The sequence below is a fragment of the Equus przewalskii genome, chromosome 17, assembly GCF_037783145.1.
Source record: "Equus przewalskii isolate Varuska chromosome 17, EquPr2, whole genome shotgun sequence".
Lineage (NCBI taxonomy): Eukaryota > Metazoa > Chordata > Mammalia > Perissodactyla > Equidae > Equus > Equus przewalskii.
Window position 1 is genome coordinate 50,402,634 of NC_091847.1, and position 24,851 is coordinate 50,427,484.

A 24,851-nucleotide genomic window follows, 5' to 3' on the forward strand; every position below is an offset into this window, starting at 1 on the left:
TAAATATATTAGGCTTCGTGAGCCATATAGTCTCTGTGGGGACTACTTAACTCTGTCATTGCAGCACAAATGCAGCCACAGACAACACAGCCAATGGGTGTGGCTGTGCTGCAATAAAATGTTATTTTCACAAACAGGCAATGCTGGGCTGGATTCGGTCCTCAGGAAGTCCAAGTTTTAGTGCTGTCTTTGTAGTGTGGTCCTGCCTACATCATGTAATCTCTCTGAGCCATCTTTTCTTCATCTGAGAAATGAAGAAGTTGGACTTGATCTCAAAATTCTTTGATAACTCCCTGATTCTACAATTTCGGTCCATCAACTATGATTTCTACTCAATTTCTAGCCGGGATGTATTTTGCACGTGTGTGTGCATTTTACGAGATACATAAAGTACTGATAACTTTCTTACATCACAGTGCCTTATAAAAGTCAGAGAAAATTCGCTCAAAAATGTATAGCAATTAACCTTTTTTTCCAAGTTTGAGGAAAAGTAGAGGAAGAAATTGTCAAGAGAAGAGGAAAGGCACCAGGTACTTCCACAGTTTACAGAACTTCACAGATTAAATACAGCAAGCGGGTTAGTGACTGAGTTCCAAGTATACATTCTCACTGAGCCAGCCCACAGGGTGCTGAAGCCTGATCACAGCCATCACACGAAAGGAAAATGGAAAGTCTCTCTTCGGGAACTTCACAGCATCATTTATTAAATAAGCACCCTGGGAGCTAAAGAATTGTTTAGCTCAACAGCAGCAAGACACATCGAGAAGAAAGAAATGAGTCCCTCCAACAATTGAGCAGTTTGCTCAGCGGAGGGAAGTTAATGTGTTAAGCAAGAAATATCAGCTATAATGATAGTAATAATAACGGAGGTTTATTTGTGTTTAGGAAGCAACCTACTTTCAAGGAGCTCTAAGCACATTAACCCTCTCAATTCCACGTTGGTAGAACACAAGCAAATACTACTATTCTCATTAAACTGATGAAAAACCTGTAAAGGCACTTATCCATGTCACATTTATATGTCTCTAAGTTTCAAGATACCCAGTATAACTTCAGGGGACAAATTTTGTTGATTGTATAAAAGTTATACCACAGAAAAAACAACAATAGTAACTATTTCGGTATGACTAATAATATAGGAACAATAAAACTCATTTTTCAAATAAAAGGTTCCATGTTATTTTAATCCTCACAACAATCCAATGAGGTTGACTGAATTCATGATGTGAATCCCATTTGATAACTGAGGAAATTGAGGCACCAGGAGGTTAAATGGCATGCCCACACTCACTGAGCTAGCTAGGAGCAAAACGAATGCCAGAATGCAGATCTCCTGACTTAGGAAACAACCCCATGTGTTATTCGTAGTTAATAAGCAGGAGTTTCATCAGATAACTGAGGCAAAATAGGACCAGTAATGTGTTTTCAGGACTGGAAGGAATCATTAGTTATATCTTCTAATGCCCACATTTCCTTATACTGACATCTGAAGAAGTGTTCACGCCTATGGTAACTGTGGTACCATTCACGGAATGTGTCTTATTATGGTCACAAAGCAAGGCTGGGGGTGTAACAGGAGCCAGAATGACTGAGGAAGTAAGAGGGTGCCACTACTCCTGTTTCTAACTCTGCCGAAGAAGATGCAACTAATCTTTCAATCGAACTCCGCAGTCACTAATCTCAACATAGACAAGAAGTATTGGCTAGTTCGCCCATCATGAATACTCTTCGTGACCCAGTTATTTCCAGCTCAGCCTTCGGCTCTCACTTCAGGCACCACTTCCTTAGGGAAGCCTTCCTTGATCCCCACTCCTTTGTAAGGTGCTCTCCTTTCCTTCAGTACGCTTAACTCAGATAGTAATTTTACATTCACCTCGGTGATTATAGGATTATTGTCACTCTCCTCAGCAAGAGAGGCTGAAAGTCCCATGAGAGCAGGAATCTTATCTGTTTTTGCTCATCATTGTATCCCCCAGCACCGAGCAGAGTATCTGGCTACATAGCAGGTGCCCAATTACTATTTATCTGAATAAACCTACAGATGGATGAATGGATGGATGGATGGATGGATGAATGAATGGATGAATGAATGAATGAATGAAATTTAAGATCTAGGATTAGGGTGGCCAGGTAAAACGCAGGATGCCCAGTTAAATCTGAATATCAGATAAACAACAAGTATTTTTTTTCTTTTTTCTTTCTTTCTTTTTTTTTTTGGTGAGGAAGATTTGCCCTGAGCTAACATCTGTGCCAGTCTTCCTCTATTTTGTATGTGGGTCACTGCTACAGCTTGGCTGACGAGTAGTATAGGTCCATCCCTGGGAACCACACTCAAGCCACTGAAGCAGCACGCACCAAACTAAACCACTATGCCACAGGGCCGGCCCCAACAAATATTTTTTTAGTATAACTATATCCCATACAATATTTGGTACCTACTTACAGTAAAAAATTACTCACAGTTTATCTGAAATTCAAATTTACTGTATTTTTACTTGCTAAATATAAATGTTGAAGCTGGAAGGAACCTTGGAAATGATAGTCCAAATCTTTCATTTTAAAGACAAAGAAAGTGGGACCAAGAGACATGAGTCTCAAGGAAGATTTTCCTTAATGGTGATTGTAATGTGACCTTAAAGTCTTTAAATTGTGAGTTTTCTTTCAAGCTCATCTAACTCCTTTAGAGAATGGCAGAGCTAAGAGATAAAAAGAGAGCTATGACTTTGAGACCTGGGATCCAGCAGTGCCTGAAGCAATTCCTGAACTTTTCAGTAACATGAGCCAATAAATTCCCTTATCGCTTGAGCTGGTTTGAATGGCATGTCTATCCCTGATGACTCTGAGAGTCCTCGCTAATATTATAAGTGCTTCCACACTTTCTCATTCAAGTTGTTGGGCTAATCATCATAGCACTGTCCACATAACAGAAGCTCAAGAAATATTTATTAAATAAATCATAGCCTTGGTTTAAGTTATCACTTTCATGTTACAATTTAAACATTTTCCTTACCCCTATAGTGTTTTGGGTTTTTTTAGAAAGTCTGAATTTCTTTTCCTGAGCACAAAAAGTAAACATTATTTTTCAAACTGTAAACATGTAGAATGATGAAACAAGGGGTCAAATTGTATATCTGTATGTCTTTCTGGAGATGGCTTGAGCATAGATGTAGCCAGAGTGAAGAATTCTGTACTTTCGAACCTTTCCATTCTTGCTCTCCAAGTAGTCCCAATTTCAGAGTAAGAAACCAAGATGTAGATCTCCATAATACCTTTAGAAATAAAACAGGTATTTTAATATTAATAAACTCCTGGATAATATATTTCTGAAACTAAAACACTCTTTCTTATAATTTGTTAAATTTCTTGCTCAGGACAAAACCCTCAACTCTACAGAGGGCTGATTTCCGCGTGTTTGCTTATTCACGCCCAGGTGTAAACATTTAGCCCCATGCCTGGAAAGCCATTTTCACGGCTGAGCTCGTTTTCCCTTTCCTTTCCCTTTCTCTTAATTTTCCAAGGTGCTCACATTTCTGAGTGCAGATTCTATAGTCTTCGTTCAAGCAGCAGACCTCCTATAGCTGAACTTCCTGGACATTTGAGAGCCAAGCTCCAAGACAGTTTATATCCAGTTTCATGTGAGTATCTATTTCTGGATTGGAAATAGACCCACATTTACACCTAAGCACAATTTTCTTTTCTTTTTTGTTTTTGCAGGGGAAGATTCACCCTAAACTAACATGTGTTGCCAACCTTGCTCCTTTTTCCTTCCTTTCCCCACTAAAGCCCCAATACATAGTTGTGTAGAGTTGTAAGTTCTTCTCGTTCTTCTGTGTGAGCTGCCGCCACAGCACGGCTACTGACAGCCAAATGGTGTGGTTCCGCCAAGAGGAGCACACCAAACTTTAACTGCTAGGCCAACAGGGCTAGCTCCAAACACAATTTTCTAAACCACATGGTGTTCAAACACGACATTCTCACCCCACCAACCCCCACATCAAGAGAATTCATTGCCTTAGACTGAATTCCAGTTCATTCCATCAATAAGCAGTTCTAAATGTTCTTCCCATCAACACCTTGTTACTGGTGCTGAGGCAAGTTTCCTAGTAAAATTAACAGTGAAAAAAGTGTTAGAGAAAAAATCGTTACAATCTTTTAGATAATTTTATCTTGTTTTGTATGCAAACCCTAAATCTCAATATTATTAAAAGTGAATTTGTTTAACATTATGACAACAAATATGCTGTTCATTCCGGTCAATACTGTGACCATTTGAATATCATTGATAACTCTAATGTATGAAGAACTTGGGTGGTTTTCCCACAAAGTTATTTATCCCTCTTCCTTATGTCTCACGTATTACCAGGCTTTTCTTTGCAGCTTCAAAAATAAAAGCTTTGAGATTCATTTCAGCTGTGAGCTCCGGTAACATTCAAGTTAAACATGATGGGGTTTGTTTCTTTGGGGTTTTGGTTTGTTTGTTTTGGGGATCTGAATTGTCTCTTTAGGCTTTAGGCTGCTAGAAGCCGTGGTAGAGTTTGGTCAAGTCTTAGTGCTGGGGTTTGGACGGAGTCATTTGTGCTGAGAGTTCCCGCGGGTTCTCACAGGTCCGATGCCATTCGGCAGGATTTTGGAAGCTTCCTGCTAGAGTTGGAAACACATACTAGTTGCTTGCTATCTGACTGGGTTCTTTCAGTTTTTTACTTGCCTATGGCTTTCATTACCTTCTTGCTAAGCTTTTGGAGTCTCGTCATGAACTTTTGAGGCTGCACTTGGTCTCCACTTCTTGTCCCTCTTCCTTGGATCACAGGTTAAACCTTTCTTGACTGTGAATGACTCAAGGTCTTACTCATCTAGGACTTCAATCTTTGTCCAGCCCCATGTCACATGGAGAGTGACATAGGGAATGAAATAAAACCTGAAACCAAGAGCTGGAAGGGTGACTTCCTAGAGAGGAAATAATGTCTTTCAGAACTGGTCACTTAAAAGTAAGGTCCGAGATAAATCTTTCTTTTTCCCAAGGTTGACCCTGCTCAAATGACCTGAGACTTAACTCTCTCTTCCGAAAGTTGTGGGATGAAGAATTGAGATGATATCCACAGAGAATTTCAATTTAAATGTTGTTCCTAACACTTACTGACTCTCTCAGCAAGGAGAAAAATGTCATGTTCTGTTAAAAGCTATGTTTTTGAAATTGCGTCTTTTGATACTTGCTCCTGGTTGCTGTTACTGACTAGGATGACCTATTTGCCAGTTCCTGCAAATGGCAGCACTTTCCTGGGCTGAGGACTATTCTATAAGCTAATGGGGAGAAAAGAGGAAAAAATTAAAAGCAATTAAGTTGAAGCGGGCTTGTAAAACAATGAATTAAAAATCCGAAGGGAGCAGAGAATGTAATAATTTCTCTGCCATGGCAGTTCTCTTTGTTATACATGTCCTTTTTTTTTGTTAACATGAGTTTCCTGGATGCTAAACCAATTAAATTGAGACTATGCTTAATTATTCTCTCGTAAGACCTATTTTAAAACATAAAGTAAAGCTTGACTTGAAATTAACCTTTCTGAAATAAATAGTTCTGACTTTTTGCTGGGGAATGGAAGAGTTAGCTACTGTCAAACGTGCATTTTGTTATGAAATGTACTATTAGAATTCTTCAAAATCTGAACAGAGAAGAGAAAGGCAACTTGGTTTCAAAATCATAAAAATTCAAAGCTTACGGTGGCTTTAGGTTGATCTTTAAGAGGAATGTAATATTTTCATCATCTGCCGTTAGATATATTTATATCTTTGGTGTCAAATCTTTGCTGATTTTCTGTCATTAAATTTAAAATTCAACTATGTGAGCCCAGGGGTGACCAATCTGAGCCACTTATGGCTCTTCAAAACTTGTCTAATCTTGTATATACATTCTGAAAATTTTAGGCTTGCTTCTACTGTTTAAAAGTGCCATTACTAATTATATGACGCTGTGAATGAAAATAATACATGCTTTGAAAGGCTTAAAATGATATTCCAAGGCAGAGACGCATGAGGGCGCTGTAACCAACCCCAGCAATCTGAGAAGCGATTTTTATAACAACCTTTGTGAGGGTGGTGGGGAGAAAAGGGCAGAAAGGAGAATGAGTGAGTAGAGTGGGCCTTCATCAATGACATTGATAAATTCTGACTTCCAAGCTCAGCCAAGACTTGCATGAGCTTCTTCTTTTATGTCAACTTAATGTTATTTATTTGTTTTTTAAATATTGCTTTAACAATATTTGCTCTCAAGTGTCACCACATTCTTTGGAAAACAAAGAGAAGAAATGGTGATTCTTTACACTACAAAGCAGACAAAAACAGTGATAATGCATAGTCAGCAACTTCATATAAATCACAGATTGGCTGTATAGGTCAATTTAGAAAATGTTGACCTGAAACCAAAAATGAGCACTATTGGACAGACCAGGAAGGAACTGAGGAACCCCGTGAGTGACCCTCCCTCTCATTCGAAATTGTAGTTCAATGAGGTGTCCGAGTTGGTGCTGGGAAAACTGCTGGGGGCGGAAACAGAAAGTAGTGCACTGGCCCAAGTGGTCTTTGTGGTTCTGTTTGTTGGTTTGTTGGATCATATTTGCCTACAGTGGCATTTTCACCGGGATCTGGAGGGCCTTCATGTTACACTCACCTGGATTATAGATTGCAGCGTTTGAGAACCTCCACATGGCCCAGCTGCTGTATTTGAATTGTGCCCCATTTTAGGGCCTGTGTGTGGTTCTTGTCCGTTCACTCCCGCTGTTGTGCGGTGAGCTGAGACCACACTGCCGTGTGCCGAGGCCAACAGGAAATGGATGTTGGCTACCACTGAGGGCCAATAACTCCAGCGATTATTTGTCAGCTGTTTAAAGCAGTCCAGGCTTTTGCTAATGGAACAGACATTTTCTGCCTTCAGGGTGAGCGGGTGAGATGGGACATTAACCAAACAGTACCTCACAGAATTCTACATAGATTTTAAGTAGCTGTTTATTCTTGCCAAATGCATTTAAGATTTACATAATTTTATTGGACCTGCTTTAAAAAAAATATCTTGCTTTAGGCTGTAAATCTCCTTTACAGTTAAAGCTGGGCTTATTTTTTTTTCCACATAAATCATTTATCTACATTTCCAGACATTATTTTCACCTAGTCTGGGGGAAAAAGTTTCTGGAAAGATTGCAAAAGTACCCAAAAGTGGCTTTGTAAAATTCATTCTAAAAGAATTTTTTGAAAAATATTTTCTTTTTTTCTTGCAGTCTTTAAAATTATGTGTATGACTGAATTAACTTTGAGGGCAGCAGAAACCCAGAGGTCAGTTTTCCCCTTACATCCAAGTAGGTTTTTTTGCTTTGCTTGCATAAAATAAGAATATTTTCTCTGTTATTGGTTCACTAATGAGTCAGTTCCTGGTAATTTAGTGAAGTGGTTCAGAGGGAAAATGTTTCAGGCCATTTTAGGATCAGCTCATATTATCTAGTATTTAAAGGTGTTGAAAAGGAGTTGGTTTGCAGAACATTTTGGATTTTAGTTGCAAGGCAGAATCACATATAAGACTGTCTATACCCGTGTGTGTGAACCTACAGAAGAGCGATGCAGACATCCATGGTTCCACAGATATTTCAGGGCAGCGCCGATTGAACTTTTTTTTTCTCTCCTCAAAGCCCCAGTCTATGTTGTATACCCTAGTTTCAAGTCCTTCTAGTTCTTCTATGTGAGCCACCACCACAGCATGGCAACTGACAGACAAGTGGTGTGGTTCTGTGACTGAGAAACCAACCAGGGCCACTGAAGCAGTGAGAGCGCCAAACCTTAACCACTAAGCTATCAGGGCTGGCTTAAAATTCCTATGTTCTTAGGCCTTCCTTGTATACTCATCGAATTAGAATCTCTAGAGATTGGGCCTAGAATCTACATTTTTAAAATGCTCCTCATGCTTCTTCTTATGTGAAATTTTAAGAAGCACTATTTTTGGAAGTATATACTTAATCTTGGTTAATTATAGCAACCATATATTCATTTTCCAAGTTCATCATGATTTCAAGTATTCTGTTTTATAAACACATCTATGGTTTTACAATTAGGTCCAATTTTAGGCTTAGACAATAGGTTATTCATTGGAATAATAAATAGTCTTTTCCAAATCTATGCTGTCTGATATTCCATAACTGAATAAACGCTCTTTGTTTCTATATTTGTTTTGTCTGTTTACAAAATATTACTTTTGTATATATGCTTAATTTGTAAAATGCTTAGTGAACTAGGTAAGGTACTTTTGACTGCAAAGGGCAGAAACCAACATGAGCTAACTTAAGCAAGAGAGAACGAATCACTTAGAGATATCCCAAGGAAGTTTCTGGATTTCAGGGAAGAGCTAACAATCAAATCCTGGAAAATGTAGGAATCAGGGATACTCCAGGGACTTTAACTGCAAATACTTGTGGACATTGTCTTTAGAGCACTGGCAGCAAAGCAATTCTTCCCTAATGGCAGAGTCTCATTTTATTTGGCTGTCCCCCTCTTCCCAGCCTGACTGAAGAGTAAATCCTGATTAGTCCACACCAGTCATGGTAATCCCATGCCTTTTGCTCATGATTGGTTTATGGCTGGGCATGTGGCACAGTTCTGGCCAATGATATGTGAGAGAAAGTCTCTTGGGTGACTTTGGAAAGAAGAAGTGGAAGAAATAATCATTTATTTTCCTGTACTGGCATGGATGTTGTCATGCGTACACATGATGCCTGGAGCTGTAGGGGGCATTTTGTAGCCATGAGGAATGCTAGCCAAGACCAAAGCTAACATAACCTTGTCCAAACTGAAAATGGGAAGGAACCTGAGTCTTTAATGTCATTCTGGAATATCCCTACCTCCTTGATGTCATTATGTAGCTATCCTACCTCTAAATATCTTGTTATGAGACAATAATAACCCTTACTACTTAAAGCAGTGGACTTGGGTTTTGTGTTTTTTATAGCCCAAAGTATCCTAATTGATACTTAAGGAGAAAGAATTTGATTAACTCAGATTGATATAAATTTCACCCCTGGATCCATGAGCACAGAAGAGAGACAGGGTCACATAGTGCAGTCAAAATCCTTTGGGGGCTTACCTCTACATATTGGAGCTATTCTTAGAAAGGGATCAATTGGGGGGAGTCAAGCAACCTCCTAAGAAGTGATGAATATACTGTAGGGGAGCAGAATTTGCCATCTCAAGATGTGTCTCTTTGGCATGAGGATTATTTTAGGCTAGTTATTTTTTCAAAAAAAAAAAAACCTGCAGACTTGGGAGAAACTCTTAAAACCAAGTAGAAGCTACCCATAGTAGGAGATGTTTACATTTGTAAGGGAAGCCTCCATTTGTAAAGGTGTCTTCCTCTCTGTACCAGGAAGAGGGGGAGGACCTTCTCTCTAGAAACTCTTATCAATGTGGAAGACAAGGACTTAAATCTGCATAATAACCTTATTCTTGTTTACTGTGCTTTTTCTGGTAATCCCCCATAACTGACTTCCCCCACCCCCAACATCCTCCTTTGTCTTTAGCCGAAGATAGTATTTAAGGGGACAATCTCGGCCATTCTGGTGAGTTGCTCAGTTTTCTTGAGTTTCTCCAATGTATACATGTTATTAAACTTTGATTTTCTCTTGTTATTCTGTCTCATGTCAGTTTAATTCTTAGACCGGCCACAAGGACCTAGAGGGGTAGAGAAATTGTCTTCCTCCTCTACAATACCCACTGTAGAAATTCAACCCTGACAGAAAGAAACAATGGAGAGCCTGAAAATTCCTTCAACATGACAAATGTATATCAATGTTAATACTTTGGGTATATTCCTCCATACTTTATTGTTTATAGACAAACGTATATAAAGTTATTTAGCAAGATTCAGGATACCACACAGACAAGGAGCCCTTATATCCACGGGACTAAGGTAGTAATGCACTATGGCATATGACTTTGTCTTCAAGTCCTCTTGCCTAGTCCTTTGGGTGGCCCTTTGCCAGGCTTTCTTTGTCATGGTCTGCCTCCCTGATGCCAAAACCCTGAAACCAGGCATTACATAAGACCTCCCCTCTTGGACCTAATGCTGTACTTCAGAATTGATTCTTTTCTTTTCCATGCCCCCCCATGCACATTCCTGTTCTCTCTGTGCTCTGCTCTTAGCTGACTTTCAAGAAAAAGTCTTCTCAACAACAAGAAAAACAACAACCCAGTTAAAAAATGGGCAAAAGATCTGAACAGAGATTTCTCCAAAGAAGATATACTGATGGTCAACAGGCATATGAAAAGATGTTCAACATCATTAGCTATCAGGGAAATGCAAATCAAAACTATAATGTGGTATCACCTCACTCCAGTCAGAATGGCTGTAATTAACAAGACAGGAAACAACAAGTGTTGGAGAGGATGTGGAGAGATGGGAACCCTTGTATACTGTTGGTGGGCGTGCAAACCAGTGCAGCCACTATGGAAAGCAGTATGGAGTATCCTCAGAAAATTAAGAATAGATCTACCCTATGATCCAGCTATTCCACTGCTGGGTATTTATCCACAGAACTTGAAGCACAAAGATACATGCACCCCTATGTTCATTGCAGCATTATTCACAATAGCCAAGACTTGGAAGCAACCTAGGTGCCCATCAAAGGATGAATGGATAAAGAAGTTGTGGTATATATACATAATGGAATACTACTCAGCCATAAGAAATCATGAAATCTGGCCATTTGTGACAACATGGATGGACCTTGATGGTATTATGCTAAGTGAAATAAGTCAGAGGGAGAAAGTCAAATACCATATGATCTCACTCATAAGTAGAAGACAAAAACAATGACAAACAAACACATGGCAACAGAGATTGGATTGGTGGTTACCATAGGGGAAGGGGGGAGGGGGGAGGACAAAAGGGGTGATTAGGCTCACATGTGTGGTGACAGACTATAATTAGTTTTTGGGTGGTGAACATGATGTAATCTACACAGAATTCAAAATATATTACAATGTACATCTGAAAGCTGTATAATGTTATAATCCAATGTTACTGCAATTAAAAAAAAAGAAGCCAGAAAAAAAAATCTAATGAAATCATCCTTACCAAGATGTCAATAGTAGATTTTGTCTTAAACTTTCAACAGATAGCTCTAAAAAGAGGTTTGCTGGACAGGGCAAAGCCCTAATCCAACAAATTAAAAATATCTAGTGGGTTTTGTCTGCTAAGGGGCTTGGGGCAGGGCAGATCAGAGACAACAGTGGTAGTGTGGTGGCAAGGACCTAGCTGGTTTCCATCTGTGGGTTTAGTTCCATTTGACTGGTTTCTCCTTGGAAGAGAGAGTTGACATACTGAGGAATTGCCACTGTCTTCCTTTCACTAAGTTTGATGGCGTTATGACCTGTCCCCTCAAATTTTGTGTTGGGCTCAGTTTCCAGGCTAAATTAAGCAGATAAGCCCATAAATCTTTCTGCCTTTAAAGGAAAAAAGCTTCCAGAAAGTAGCATCTGCCATTTTCCTTGGAAGATGGAAGAAGATAATTTGTGAAGACCCCCATTAACAGGGTTTCAGGCATCTAGTATGGGGATTGTAGATATACTTTTAGTCGAGATTTGGGACCATCTCCAGCCTTCCAAAATTGTACCACCTATTGGCCTCCTACAAGGGAATCATGTAAGCCATCTTGGATAAACATTAGATTTCTATAGTTTTCTATCACCATTTTATAACAAAATCCACAATGGAAACACACAGTTAATAGATTACGTATTGACATAGTGATGATGTGTTTTCCTTTTCTTTCTTTCTTTCTTCTTTCTTTCTTTCTCATTCTTCCTTCTTTCCTTCCTTCCTTTCTTCCTTCCTTCCTTCCTTCCTTCCTTCCATCCTTTCCTTCTTCGTCAGGCGTAGGTCTCATCTTGATCAAACCATCCCTTCCTTAGGGCTGGATTTCCAAGCATCCTCACTTCTGCTCTCTCATCCTAACTGTTCTTTCCCTAGCCTAGAATTTTTGTGCCCACCACCCTGGGCTCTCTTCCTTCCTTGCCACACCACTTCCTCACTTTAGCTAACCCTAACTTTCATCTTCTCTAGGTCCAAGGCCTCAAATAGTATTATGATTAACTAATCAGTGTTAAAATGGGTCAGTGGCCCAGGTATGCAAAGTTGGTTCAACATTAGAAAATCAATTACTGTAATCCATCACATCAACAGGCTAAAAAAAAAAAATCACATGATCATATCAATAGATGCATAAAAAGCATTTGACAAAATCCAGTACCCATTCATGGGGAAACTCTCAGTAAACTAGGAATAGAAAGAAATTCCTCAACTTGGTAAAAAAACATACACCAAAAACCTACAGCTAATGTCATACTTAATGGTGAGAAACTTGAAGCTTTCCTACTAAGATTAGGTATAAAGCAAGGATGTCCCCTGTCACCACAAATGACATGATTGTCTATCTAGAAAACCCAAAAGAATCAACAAAAAACCTCTTGGAACTAATAAGCAATTTATAGCAAGGTTAAAGAATACATGTTAATATTCAAAAGTCAATCATTTTCCTACATACCAGCAATGAACAAGTGGAATTTGAAATTAAAAACACAATGCTACTTACATTAGTACTCCAAAAATGAAATGTTTAGGTATAAATCTAACAAAATATGTACAAGACCTATATGAGGAAAACTACAAAACTCTGATGAATGAAATAAGAGGAGAACTAAGTAAATGGAGAGCTATTCCATGTTCATGGATAGGAAGACTCAAAATTGACTGACTCAAGATGTCAGTTCTTCCCAACTTGATCTATAGATTCAATGCAATCCCATAAAAATCTCAGCAAGTTATTTTTTTGATATCGACAAACTGATTCTAAAGTTTATGTGTAAAGGCAAAAGACTCAGAAAAGCCAACACAATATTCAAAGAGAAGAACAAAGTTGGAGGACTGACTCTACCCAGCTTCAAGATTTGCTATAAAGCTACAGTAATCAAGATAAGGTGATATTGGGGAAAGAATAGGCAAATAGATAAAGGAACAGAAGAGAGAGACCAGAAATAGACCCACATAAATGTAGTCAACTGATCTTTGACAAAGGAGCAAAGGCAATACAATGGAGTAAAGATAGTCTTCTCAACAATGGTGCTGGAACAACTGGACATCCACACACAAAAAAATGAATCTGGACACAGACTTTACACCCTTCACAAAAATTAACTCAAAGTGGATCACAGACCTAAATGTAAAATACAAAACTATAAAACTCCTAGAACATAACATGAGAGAATACCTAGATGATCTTGGGTATGGCAATGATTTTTTAGATAAAATACCAAAGGCACAATTCATGAAAGTAATAATTGACAAACTGAACTTCATTAAAATTAAAAACTTCTGTTCTCTTAAAGACAATTTCAGGAGAATGGGAAAAGCCACAGGCTGGAAGAAAATATTTGCAAGAGAGACATCTGACAAAGGACTGTTATCCAAAATATACAGGGAACTCTTAAAACTCAACAATAAGAAAACAAGCAACCCAATTAAAAAGTGGGCGAAAACCTTAATAGATATCTCACTAAAGAAGATATGCAGAAGGCAAGTAAGCACATGAAAAGACACTCCACATAATACATGATTAGGAAAATGTAAACTAAAATAATAACGAAATACAACTACACACCTATTAGAATGACCAAAATCTGGAACACTGACAACACCATCACCAGACAATGGAATGTTATTCAGTGCTAAAAAGAAATGAGCTCTCAGGTCATGAGAAGACATGGAGGAGTCTTAATTGCTTGTTACTAAGTGAAAGAAGCCAGTCTGAAAAAGCTACATACTGTATGATTTCAACTATATGACATTCTGGAAAAGGCAAGACAATGGAGACAATTTAAAAGAATCAGTGGTTGCCAGGTGTTTGGGGGAGATGGATAAATAGGCAGAACATAAAGTATTTTTAGGGAAGTGAAAATACTCTATACAATGCTATAATGATGAATACAAGTCATTATACATTTGTCCAAACCCATAGAATGTACAACACCAAGAATGAATCCCAATATAAACTTGATGTTGATGTTAATAATGGGAGAGGCTATGTATGTGTGGGGACAGAGGGTACATAGGAAATCTCTGTACCTTCCTCTCAATCTTGCTGTGAACCCAAAACTGCTCTAAGAAAATAGTCTTAACAATAATTTCAAAAAATGTGCCAGTGGAAAGAGACTAAGGGCTCTCTCAGGTAGTCAGTGTTTTACACCTGGAGCCTTCCAGAGAAGTGGAAGAGGAGTAAACAGGCAGTGTTTACTCTCTGCATTAGAGAATATGGATTGATGGTGTTCCTAAGTGCATTATTTTTAGCAGATAAAGAGGTGACCAGATTTTTAAAAAACACACAAAAAATTTCTAAACTAGTCTTTCCTCTTCTCTATTTTTCTGCCCATCATTCTACTTTCTAACTTCCTGTTTCTTCTGGTTTTTTTGTTCCTTTTTCCTCAAGTTGCTATGATTTAACACCAGTACATCACAGACAAATCAATCTGATAAGAACAAGTAAGAGCCTCAGTTGTCTTGTTTTAAAATCAGTATTATTTTAGCTCTAGAAGTATAGCTGAGATGGTGTTGGCTTCCTCTGTCTGAAACATTTTATAAGCTAAAAATGTATGTATATTTTGTCTAAGTAACCTAAAGAAGAAAAGTTAAACGAACTCCTATGTACGCAAATTTGCCCATCATTTGCCTCTCCCTAATCCCACCCCCCACTCTCAGATAACCACTGTCCTGAAATTGTGTTATGATAATCTCGTTTTAATTTTGTTGTTTTACTACATATAGTTATAGTGCTAAACAATATATGGTTTAGTTGTGTGTGTTTTGGACTTCATATAATAGACCTTATGTTTCTACAACTTGCTTTTCCTCTCAATAACATGTTTATAAGATTCAGTTCTTGATCTGCGTAGCCATAGTTCATTTGCATTGTTCCATGGGAGTCTATAGTGTGAACATAGCACTATTTTGTATCCATCCTTTTGTTGGGAGACATTGGAGTTGATTCCAGTTCTTGGACATTATGAACATCTATGTTTTTGATGAACATATGAATGTATGTCTGCTGGGTATATATACATGGAGTGGAATCACAGAGTATGCCCATCTTTATCTTTACTAGAGAATGGCAAACTATTCCAGTGTAGACATATCAATTTATATTTCCACCAGTAGTATATGAAAGCTCCTGTTGCTTCATGTCCTCACCAGTATTTGGTATTGTCCAACTTTTAAATGTTTTCCAATAGTGTGGATGTAAAAATTGTATCTTCTCATGATCTTAACTTGTGTTGTTCTGATTACTAATAAGGTTAAGCATCTTTTCATACATTTATTGGGCATTCATATTTCCTGTCTACGAAGTGCCTGCTCATTCTTTCTACTCATTTTTCTATTGGGTTGTTTTTTCTTTTTATATTGATCTGTAAACATTTTTGTGTGATCTGGATGCCAATAATTTATTTGTTATGTGTGTTGCAAATATCTTCTTCCACATTGTGACTTGTCTTTTCATTTTCTTGATGGTGGTCTTTTGATGATCAAGAGTTCTTAACTTTAATGTAATAAAATTTGTCAAACTTCCTTTGTTAGAACTCTGTGTGTTTTGTTTAAGAAAACTGAGTTCATAAAAATGTTCTCCCATAATTTCTTCTAAAAGTTTTAAAGTTTTGCTTTTTACATTTGAATCTTTAGTCCAACCTGGAATTGAGATTTGTAGTATGGTGTGGGGTGTGGAGTAAATTTCATTTTTTTTCCCATATGGATATCCAATTTGTCAGTACTATAATTGACTAACCCTCCTTTCCTCAGTGTCTACACAACCAGCTCTGTGCTAGAGCAAGGTTCCACATATTTGTGGGTCTGCTTCTGGGCTCTCCATTCTGTGTACTCCTACACTAATGCCATCATGGCTTAATTACTACAGCTTTATATTAAGTTTTGATATCTGGGTAGAGTAGATATCAAATCTACCACTCACTTTATTCTTCAAGAGTGTCTTGGCCATTCATGACCTTTGCTGTTTCATACATAATTTTAAAATCACCTTACCAAGTTCTAGGACAAGCTCTATTGAGATTTTAGTTGGAATTACATTAAATTTTTAGATCAATTTGGAGAAAATTTATACCATTATGCTACTGTTTCTCTCTGCCTATGATTATCATATTTCTCTTCTTTTTACTTTTCTTTATTATCTTTCTACTGAGTTTATAATTTGTCTATTATAATCTTACACTTATATTGTTAGGTTAACTCAGGTACTTTATTTTTTTGTTTTTTTTAAGCTACATTTTCTTACTTTTTGCTACTGGTATATAGAAATAAAAATTCAGTTTTTTTATTTATCTTGTATAAAATAACCTTGATAAACTGTAATTTATTCTAATAATTTGTCTGCAACTTATCTTTTCTTATCTTATTGTACAACCTAGATCCTCTAGCACAATGTGGAACAGAAGTGGTGACATCATTGATTTATTCTTATTTTGCAGAGAATGTTATTATTTCACTATTGAATATAGAGTTTGCTACGTATCAATGAAGTTTTCTTCTATTCCTACTTTGCTAAGAGTTTTATTTAACTTACAAAGAACAGTTTAATTTTATTGAATTTCTTCCATCTATCAATAGGATAATATGATTTTTCTTCTTTAATCTATCAATCTAACTTTTGTAGAGTAAACATTTTATAAATTTGAACTTTCTGATCTATGCGCATGATGTGTTTCTCCATCTATTTACATCATCTTTAATGTCTTTCAACTAACTTATAATTTGCTTTATACAAGGCTTACATAATTTTGTTTGATTTACTGCAAGGTACTTTTTTTTTTTTACAATATTTTAAATGGTAAATATTTTTAGAATTACATTTTCTGTTTGTCTCTGGATTCTAGAAATGTGTTGACTTTGGGAGTCTGGATTTGTAATAATTTATCTGTATGTTCTTTTAGATTTTCTATGTAGACAATCATATCCTCCCAAAATATTGACACTTTTATTTCTTTTTCTCCCTTCCTTCCCCCACTGTACCTCTGGAAGTAGTAATAATAATGAGCATCTCTATTTTCTTTATGACTTTAAAGAGACTCACTTAAACATTTCACATGTAGTGTTTGTTCCATGTAACTGGTATATACCTTTTATCAGAGTGAAATTTCCTTCCCATTCCTGTTTTGCTAAGCAATGTGTAAAATCATGAATTCTTCTTGCTGTATATCAAATCCTTTTTATACATTGATAGAAATATTCATATACTTTTTCTCCTTTATTTTGTCAACATGATAATGACAAAAAAAGATTTTCGGATCTTAAACTGTTTTCCCAAAATAAACCTAATGTAATCATGATTTATTATCTTTTTTATACATTGCTGAATTAAAGCTGTCAATATTTTATCTGTGATTTGCACATCCATGTTCATGAGACAAATTGCCCTGTAAATTTCTTTCTTATACAGTCTTTGTCTGGTTTTGGTATTAAGGCTATACTAGCTTTGTAAAATGAGTTAGACAGTGTTCTCTGATTTTCTGTTCTCCAGACGAGTTTGTTAAAGACTGGAATCTCTTCCGTGAATGCTTGTCTCATTTGTCTCTGTGCTTTTTAATTTGATTCCTCTCATTCCATCTCCCCAGTCTTCCTTTCCCACATCTCTTCCTCCTCTTTCTTTTTAGTTGTTTCTTCCTGCTATTTTCACTTTCTTTTTCCTTAAAGAGCTTCTTTGATTTAAAAGCATCAAGGAAATTAGGTTGAAGCCCAAGTACCAGGATATTTTAACTGATGTTTTTAACATTTCCAAATATAACATTCCTTTGTGTTCAGTGTGACCAATTAGTACTGCCTAGAGGAGAAAAAAAATCTTGCAGTCATTTAAAATAATACTGTTAAATGAGGATTTCAATCCTCTGTTCATAACTACTTATTTTGAAATATTTTTGAAACCAATTCAGTCACACTTATAACATGGTAATTCTAGACCTCTCCACCTTGTGACACTCAATAATGAAGGGAAACAATTTAACTATGTAAAGAACACATCAGAATTTCATGGGGGCAAGAGCCTTTTCACAAATAAGCTATGATGATTTTCCAGGTTTTTCTATAAACCTTTATTCAGTTCTAAGCTTTATACTTCAGAGACGTATATCCTCTCCTTTCAAATAGCACAAATGCAATTTTCTTGACGGAGCATTATTTCTGAATGGCAAAGATTAGTTTAATTCTCTGTAAGAAAAAATTGGGATTTTTTTCTTTATTTTAGTTGAAATGTAAATATTTTAAAACCCTCCATACCAGTTCGATTTCTTCTAGTGACTCAGTGGCTAAATATCAAATGCTCTTACAAAATGCAAATCTTTTATTCAAAATATAATTAAATTATAGCATACACAGTTTATAAGCAATTATAGTCGCATAATGTGTATAATTTGGAATTTTTTTGTAAAAGCCTGTGAACACACAGCTACTCTATTAGAACGAGAAATATTGTAGTTCTTTTTGGAAATAAGACATACTATAGCAAAAATACTGTTTCTAGGTAAAATATAAAGTAAGGAGAGTAGGTGTCTCTGAAAGAATGCCAATTAAGCCCGCCTCTGTGGGAATTCTACAGCGTCCTGCTACTTAATTAGGTCATTTCCTACTGAGAACAGACACCAACCTCAGAATCTAGATTAATTCTATGGCCACGTACACTGATTGTTAAGATCACTAGTGTCCATTTTGTATCACTTCTTGTGAGCAGTCCCTCCCCAAAAAACCTTAACCGAATTGGAACATTCCGGAACAGGCTTCTGAGTTTTCATAGGTTTAATCAGAAACCCCATTTTTCTCAATTCTGCTATTGGTGGACACTGTAATAAATTACCCAGATCCCCACTCAGGAAGAGGGGCTTTGTATTAGTTTCCTAGGGATTCCAGAAAAAAAAAAAAAAGCCACAAACTGAGTGGTTTAAAACAACAGAACTTATTTTCTCACGGTTCTGGGGCCAGAAATCCACAATCAAAGTGTTGGCAGGACCTCCCTTCCTCCAGAGGCTCTAGGGTAGAATCTTTCCTTGCTTCTTCCAGCTTCTAGTGGCTCCAGGTGTTCCTTGGCTTGTGGCTGCATAACTCCAATCTCTTCCTCCGTCTTCACATGGCCTTCTTCCCTGTGTCTCTGTTTTCTCCTCTTCTGTCTCTTATAGGGACACTTGTCATTGGATTTAGGGGCCATCCAGGTAATCCAGGATGATCTCATCTTGAGATCCTTAACTTAATTACACCTGCAAATACCATTTTTCCAAGCGAAGTCACATTCGTAGGTTCTGGGGGTTAGGATTTAGACACGTCTTTTGGGGGACCACTGTTGGCTGCAGACTTATTCTCCCAACTGCTACCAAAGGGCAGTCTCCACTGTCCGCCCTCTTTGAGGATTGCCTCAGCTGAACAAAAGTGCAGTGTCCAAAGCTTCCTCTATGGGCAGCCCACATCCCAAACTGGTCAAAGTGGATATAAAGGCCAAGTATCCTTGGTCCAACTTGAAACAACACTGTAAGACCACTCCAGTTCCAGGGCGCCCCCTGCTGTTAGTTGTGGCCTTCATTCAGACTGCACCAGAGTTCGACTTCTCTGCCTGATCATTTTCCTTCTCCTCTTTCTCCCCCTACCTTCCCCCTCCTCCTCTTCTCTGTCTCCTAAGTTTGTATAACAGGGAACTCAGCCTGAAACAACTTGATGAAAATTTTTCATTCATTTATTCACTCATTTATTCATTCACTCAATGTATTCAATTACATCAATAAACATTTATTAATCACCTACTGTGTGTCAGTGCATTTATTAATCACCTACTGTGTGCTTTCTTTCATAAGTGTGGCACACTGAACCTATTTGTATCTTTCTTTGGTAAATCAGGATCTCTCAGTGCCTAAAGCTGATCATCCTGGGGCCTCATTTATTAATTGTAGATACTAAGGGCTTAGGAAAAGACTTCACAATTTGTCTTGGAAGTTCTCTTCCATTTTGAATAGATCCTACCTTGACATAAGCTTCTTTTACTGTGATTTGCAGTTTCCCCTAACAAAGGCACCCACAAAATCCATCAGTTGAGTGCCCTGATCTATCGGAGTTTGCCTGGATTCTAGACTTTCTGTGTTTCTTTAGGCCCATCTCTTAACCTTATTAAAACTCAGTATGGAAATAAGGTAAGAGGAAATAATGACAGATTCATGACGTTAGAAGTATCACAGGATTACAGAAGGTTAAAGCACTGCCAGACCAAGAAATTATCCAGCCAACCCAATTTCCTTTTACCTTAGGTGGGAAAACTGAGAGTTCATCCCACAGCTGCCTGAATCACACAGTGTATGTGATTTTTACCTGATTGTTTTATGTTGGTGTGGTTGTCTCTTCATCTAGTTTATAAACTCTTCTTGGGCAAAATCTGAATCTCATGCTTTTCCACCCTGCTCAGTGTCTAGAAAAGTAAGAGGTGGGTTTTGAATAAATAATTGACTGATCGAGCCCTCTTCAGCAAAACTGCTTCAATCACACGGATAGTTAGAATATTAATCTTTTATAGGCGAAGACGTCTAGAGGAAACCCAATAACCTCCCTCATGGCTCAAATCCTACACTTAACGATGATCACTGTCAAGGAGTTCCTCCTAAAAAAGTAACCCAGCCTTGCAGATAGCCCCAAAACACCCTAAATGTGCATGTAATTTGTGCTAGCCTTGTTCCTTCATGAGAAGTTCACACATAATAAAGCAGGTTGGAAATAAAATCAGCACTATTTTTAAATTTAAGTGTTTAAATAGCTACTTAATCATTTTTATTTTTACTCCACCACATTATAAAAAAGGATTTGAGGTCACTTGCAATAAAATATATATTTCAATATATTAAAAACTAAGAATGTGAGAAAACTGAGGTAGAAAATAAGATAAAGCTCGGGGGAATGGTAATATCCAAAGTTCATGACATTGCTAGTGGTAAGCCTAAAATTTGGCTCTGGGCATTCCAATTGATTAATAACAGTTGCAATACAGTGGTCTAAGTCCCCGTGTCATCAGAATCTATTTCACCCCAGATGATTAATCTAAGCCAAGTACGTTAATTCTATTCCCCTTGTTAGTAAGTGGTTTAAGAATGTGTAGATAACGTATTTCTGGCACAATAGACATGGGAGAAAATCTTCTGGGCAGGTGTTAGAGCTTTCCAGGAAAGGTCTCCTCATTCTTATTCTTGGAAGAGATTTAAGAAAGGTACAGTCCTCTTCTTCCTCTGGATGTCGTTATGTCTGCATATCATGCCTGGAACTGACGTGCCATCTTGGTCTCAGCCTGAGAACGAAGCCAAAACACAGCGGGTGGGCAGGGCCAAGGGAATCCCCTGAAGAGGAGCAGAGGCCCTGACACTGCCCTGGAGCCACGTTCCCTTTGGACCTCTGGTTATATTACTTATGACATTTTCTGTAAATCAACTTCAGTTGGAGTTTTCTGTCACTTGCAGCCGAATACATCCTAAATGGTTTAAAAGCAGAAGATAAGGGTAAGGCTTTAAAATCAGACAAATCTGGTTCCACTGTTTAACTTGTTCCATGTAAACCTGAAAAAGAATTAAAATCTTTAAACGTCAGTTCTTTCACCTGTATATTGGCGTACGTAATGTGTATTATACAGAGTTGTAAAACTTGAATGGAGAGAAAAAGCATGTGAAATGTTTAGCACAGAACGTGATGCATTGTGAGTGCTTAATAAAGACTAGATTTAACACTGAGGAGAAATACAGATAATTGATACACGAGCGACTGCCTCTTTGAAATGGCAATTGAACTTTCTCAGGCATAATTCAGGCTTTCAATTTATCCTTAGGGAGGATGGAAGACAACTGACCACTTCTTGCTTGTAAAGCAACCCATTACACGCTGGAAAGTAATTATTAGGGGTCTCATTTGTTAATCTCAAATAAATATCTAAAACCAAAACTATTAACTAATCGACCTATTAACTTGTGCTCTTACTGAAGGAACACAATAATATGAAAAGGATAGGGCTCAAGTGTCACTGTTAAGTGTCCAACGGTCACCAGGTGGTATTTACTGTGTCAGCTTTTCTGGGTTTCAGTCTCTTTGTCTCTGCAGATGAGCGCTTTTCAGGTCTGCTGTGTGCTTCCAATGCAGTGACCTTAGGTATAAAGGTCCCTTCCTCCTTCAGGCCTTGTAGAAGCAAATTCTTTAGAGCCAGCCCCCAAAAAACTATACATATTGTTTTGTTTCTCTTAAGGAGCTGTACGTGGTCCATCACTAGAGCATCTCCAGCCAGTCCAGTCATCTCCCAGCATTATTCTGTCCAATCAGCTGGAAGAGGATCTCAATCTAATGCTGTATGGTCCAGCTGACTATCAGAGCATCCAGCATTGCATCAGCAACAAGGGTTAGGTGGGGTGGATAAGGGAGGGGATGGGAGCTGAGGGGGCAATGTAGCTGACTGCCTTGAACAAGTCTCTCTTTCTGTAGACCTGCTTTTACTCTTTCTCCAGGATGCAGTAAAAAATAGCTAATTAAATTATTTTTCTTGGGGACAAGGATTGTGTCTTCATTGGTATCATTCATTGCCTGAACGTGTTAAAAATGGTTACTTTCTGTTCTTTTAAATTTTAAAATAAACTTTAAATGTCAATATCTTCAAAATAAAGGCAGTAAGCACATTTTTAAAAATAAATGGCAAAATAAGGTAATTTATTTTTTTAAAAAATGAATATCTTCCTTTTTGTTTTTGTTGCTTTCTATTTAATTCTGTTAATTTAGGGGTAAAAAAGAAAGCATCTCTCTTCCCAAGGCCCCGCCAACACCACTGCTGAGTTAAAAGGCTGAGCGGGTGCCTGGGGACGAGTGCCAAACCCCGATGGTCACACCAAGCAGAAAGGAATTGGCCACCAGCAGAGCCACCCACCTTTGGATGGAGCATGCTATCTTGGTGAGGAGAATCGAGAGAGCCTACTACAATGAACTGTAGAGCAGAAGCCCTTCTCCAATTTCCTGGGGGTTCTTTTGCAATCTCAAGAGAAGGGACGGGGTTGGAAAATTACTGAGATTGGATTCTCTCAATTTTAAGAGAATAACGGAAGAGCCAGATTTAATTCTAACTAAAATAATATAACATTTCCGGCACTATGGAGCAATTCATTTCTGTTATGTTTGTAATTTTTTAAACATGCAAGTAAAAAACAGAGAAATGGAATGAAAATAAAAGTCACACATACTCCACTGCTCAGAGGTCACACTTTAATATTTTGGTGACTGCTGTTCCTAAAAGCACACGCACACAACCATACATATATTCATATATGTGGGATCATACTTACATACTTTTGTACAAACTGGGCTTTTTTCTTGTTTTCACACAGAATAACATGGATGTTTCCACGTCAATAAATACATTTCTGCAATGTAATTTTAATAGCTATATAGTATTCCATTATACAGGATCTATATGTTCTATATTATAAATAATGTGCACATCCAAAGCATTAGTATGGGATCCTTAGGCTTTTTCAATGTTTTTGCTGTTGTAATTAACAGAATTCTGATAATTGTAATTAAATTCCTTTAAGCTTCCTTATTAAACTTCTAATTTCCTTAGCATAATTTCTGGAAAGTGGAGTTGCTGGTTTGAAGTATTTATACAAGTTTAATTTTTAAATATATATCACAAAAACTCAATAGGCACATTTAAATATTTTTATGAATTACATTCTCTACTTAGATAAAATTCTGTTGGCCTATTAAATCATCATACCAAAACTTTCACTTTCTTGCTCTATACTTAACAGATCCATAACATTAAGGTCACAGTGAATTCACTACTCTGAAATTGTAATAGGTCTTAGTTTTACTCATAGTTAAAATTCTTTTATTTACTAGCTGCTTACTGTTTTGAATTTCTTCCACACTTGAAATCTTAGTAATTGGATTCGTAGGCCAATATTTTGTTCTATTAATATACTCATATTTGTATTAAATCGATCATATTGCATAGAACAGTAAGCTGTCACTATTTAAGTGAATTTAAAGTAGAGTATGCTAGGCCTTTTTGATTTGCAGATTTACTTGTAAAAGCCATGTCCACTTAGCAGTTAAATGCTCAGCCTTTTGATATTAGCACAGCATGAAAAGCAACAGTTTTTATGTTAGGTAGCATACCATTTGCCTAAAAAAATATATATATATATGTATATCACATGTATTCTAGGGATATGCTTTATTGCTTACAGATACAGAATAAATTATTTAACTATCAAGCCAAATATTGGCAAACGTGTTTTGTTATTGCTTCTAATCTGTATAAAAGACCACTAGCTAGAAGCTCCTTTTTCTGTTATCTCAACCTTAGGAAACAAGAGTATAATTTAGCACTTTGTTTGGTGATTAACTCTGTTGAAAGGCTCCGAAAATGCTAATGGTTAGACAAGGGACAGAGTATTTTAACTGTAAGTTTTAGCCTAAGTTTACAGCATGGACTACTTCATTCACCCAAAACTGAAAAAAATGTGGAAAAATACAACCCTTTTAGGGACAAGTGTTATGACATGCACGAGTTTCCTTAAGTAAATGTAATGCAAATATACAAGACACATTAAGAAACAATATACTAATTCTATATATTTGGAAAGCATTGTGGACATGGGAATTGGCACATCATTTTTATAGGAAAAATCTGATTTTTTTGAAACTCATCTAATTGGGTAGTGGTATTGTGACTTTAATCATCTGGATGAAACAATGAGCTAATTACATATAATGACTC

The 24,851-nt window shown here is 37.2% G+C and overlaps 1 long non-coding RNA gene across 1 annotated transcript in view; it reads left to right on the forward strand.

Moving 5' to 3' along the window:
* The window catches only part of LOC139076632 (uncharacterized), a 44,596-nt gene extending 20,245 nt beyond the window's left edge, over nt 1-24,351 (forward strand). The window contains exons 3-4 of the long non-coding RNA XR_011528417.1: nt 22,329-22,478; nt 22,853-24,351. This is a non-coding gene — a long non-coding RNA (uncharacterized lncRNA). The remainder of the gene's footprint in view (nt 1-22,328; nt 22,479-22,852) is intronic.
* Nucleotides 24,352-24,851: the final 500 nt, after the last annotated feature.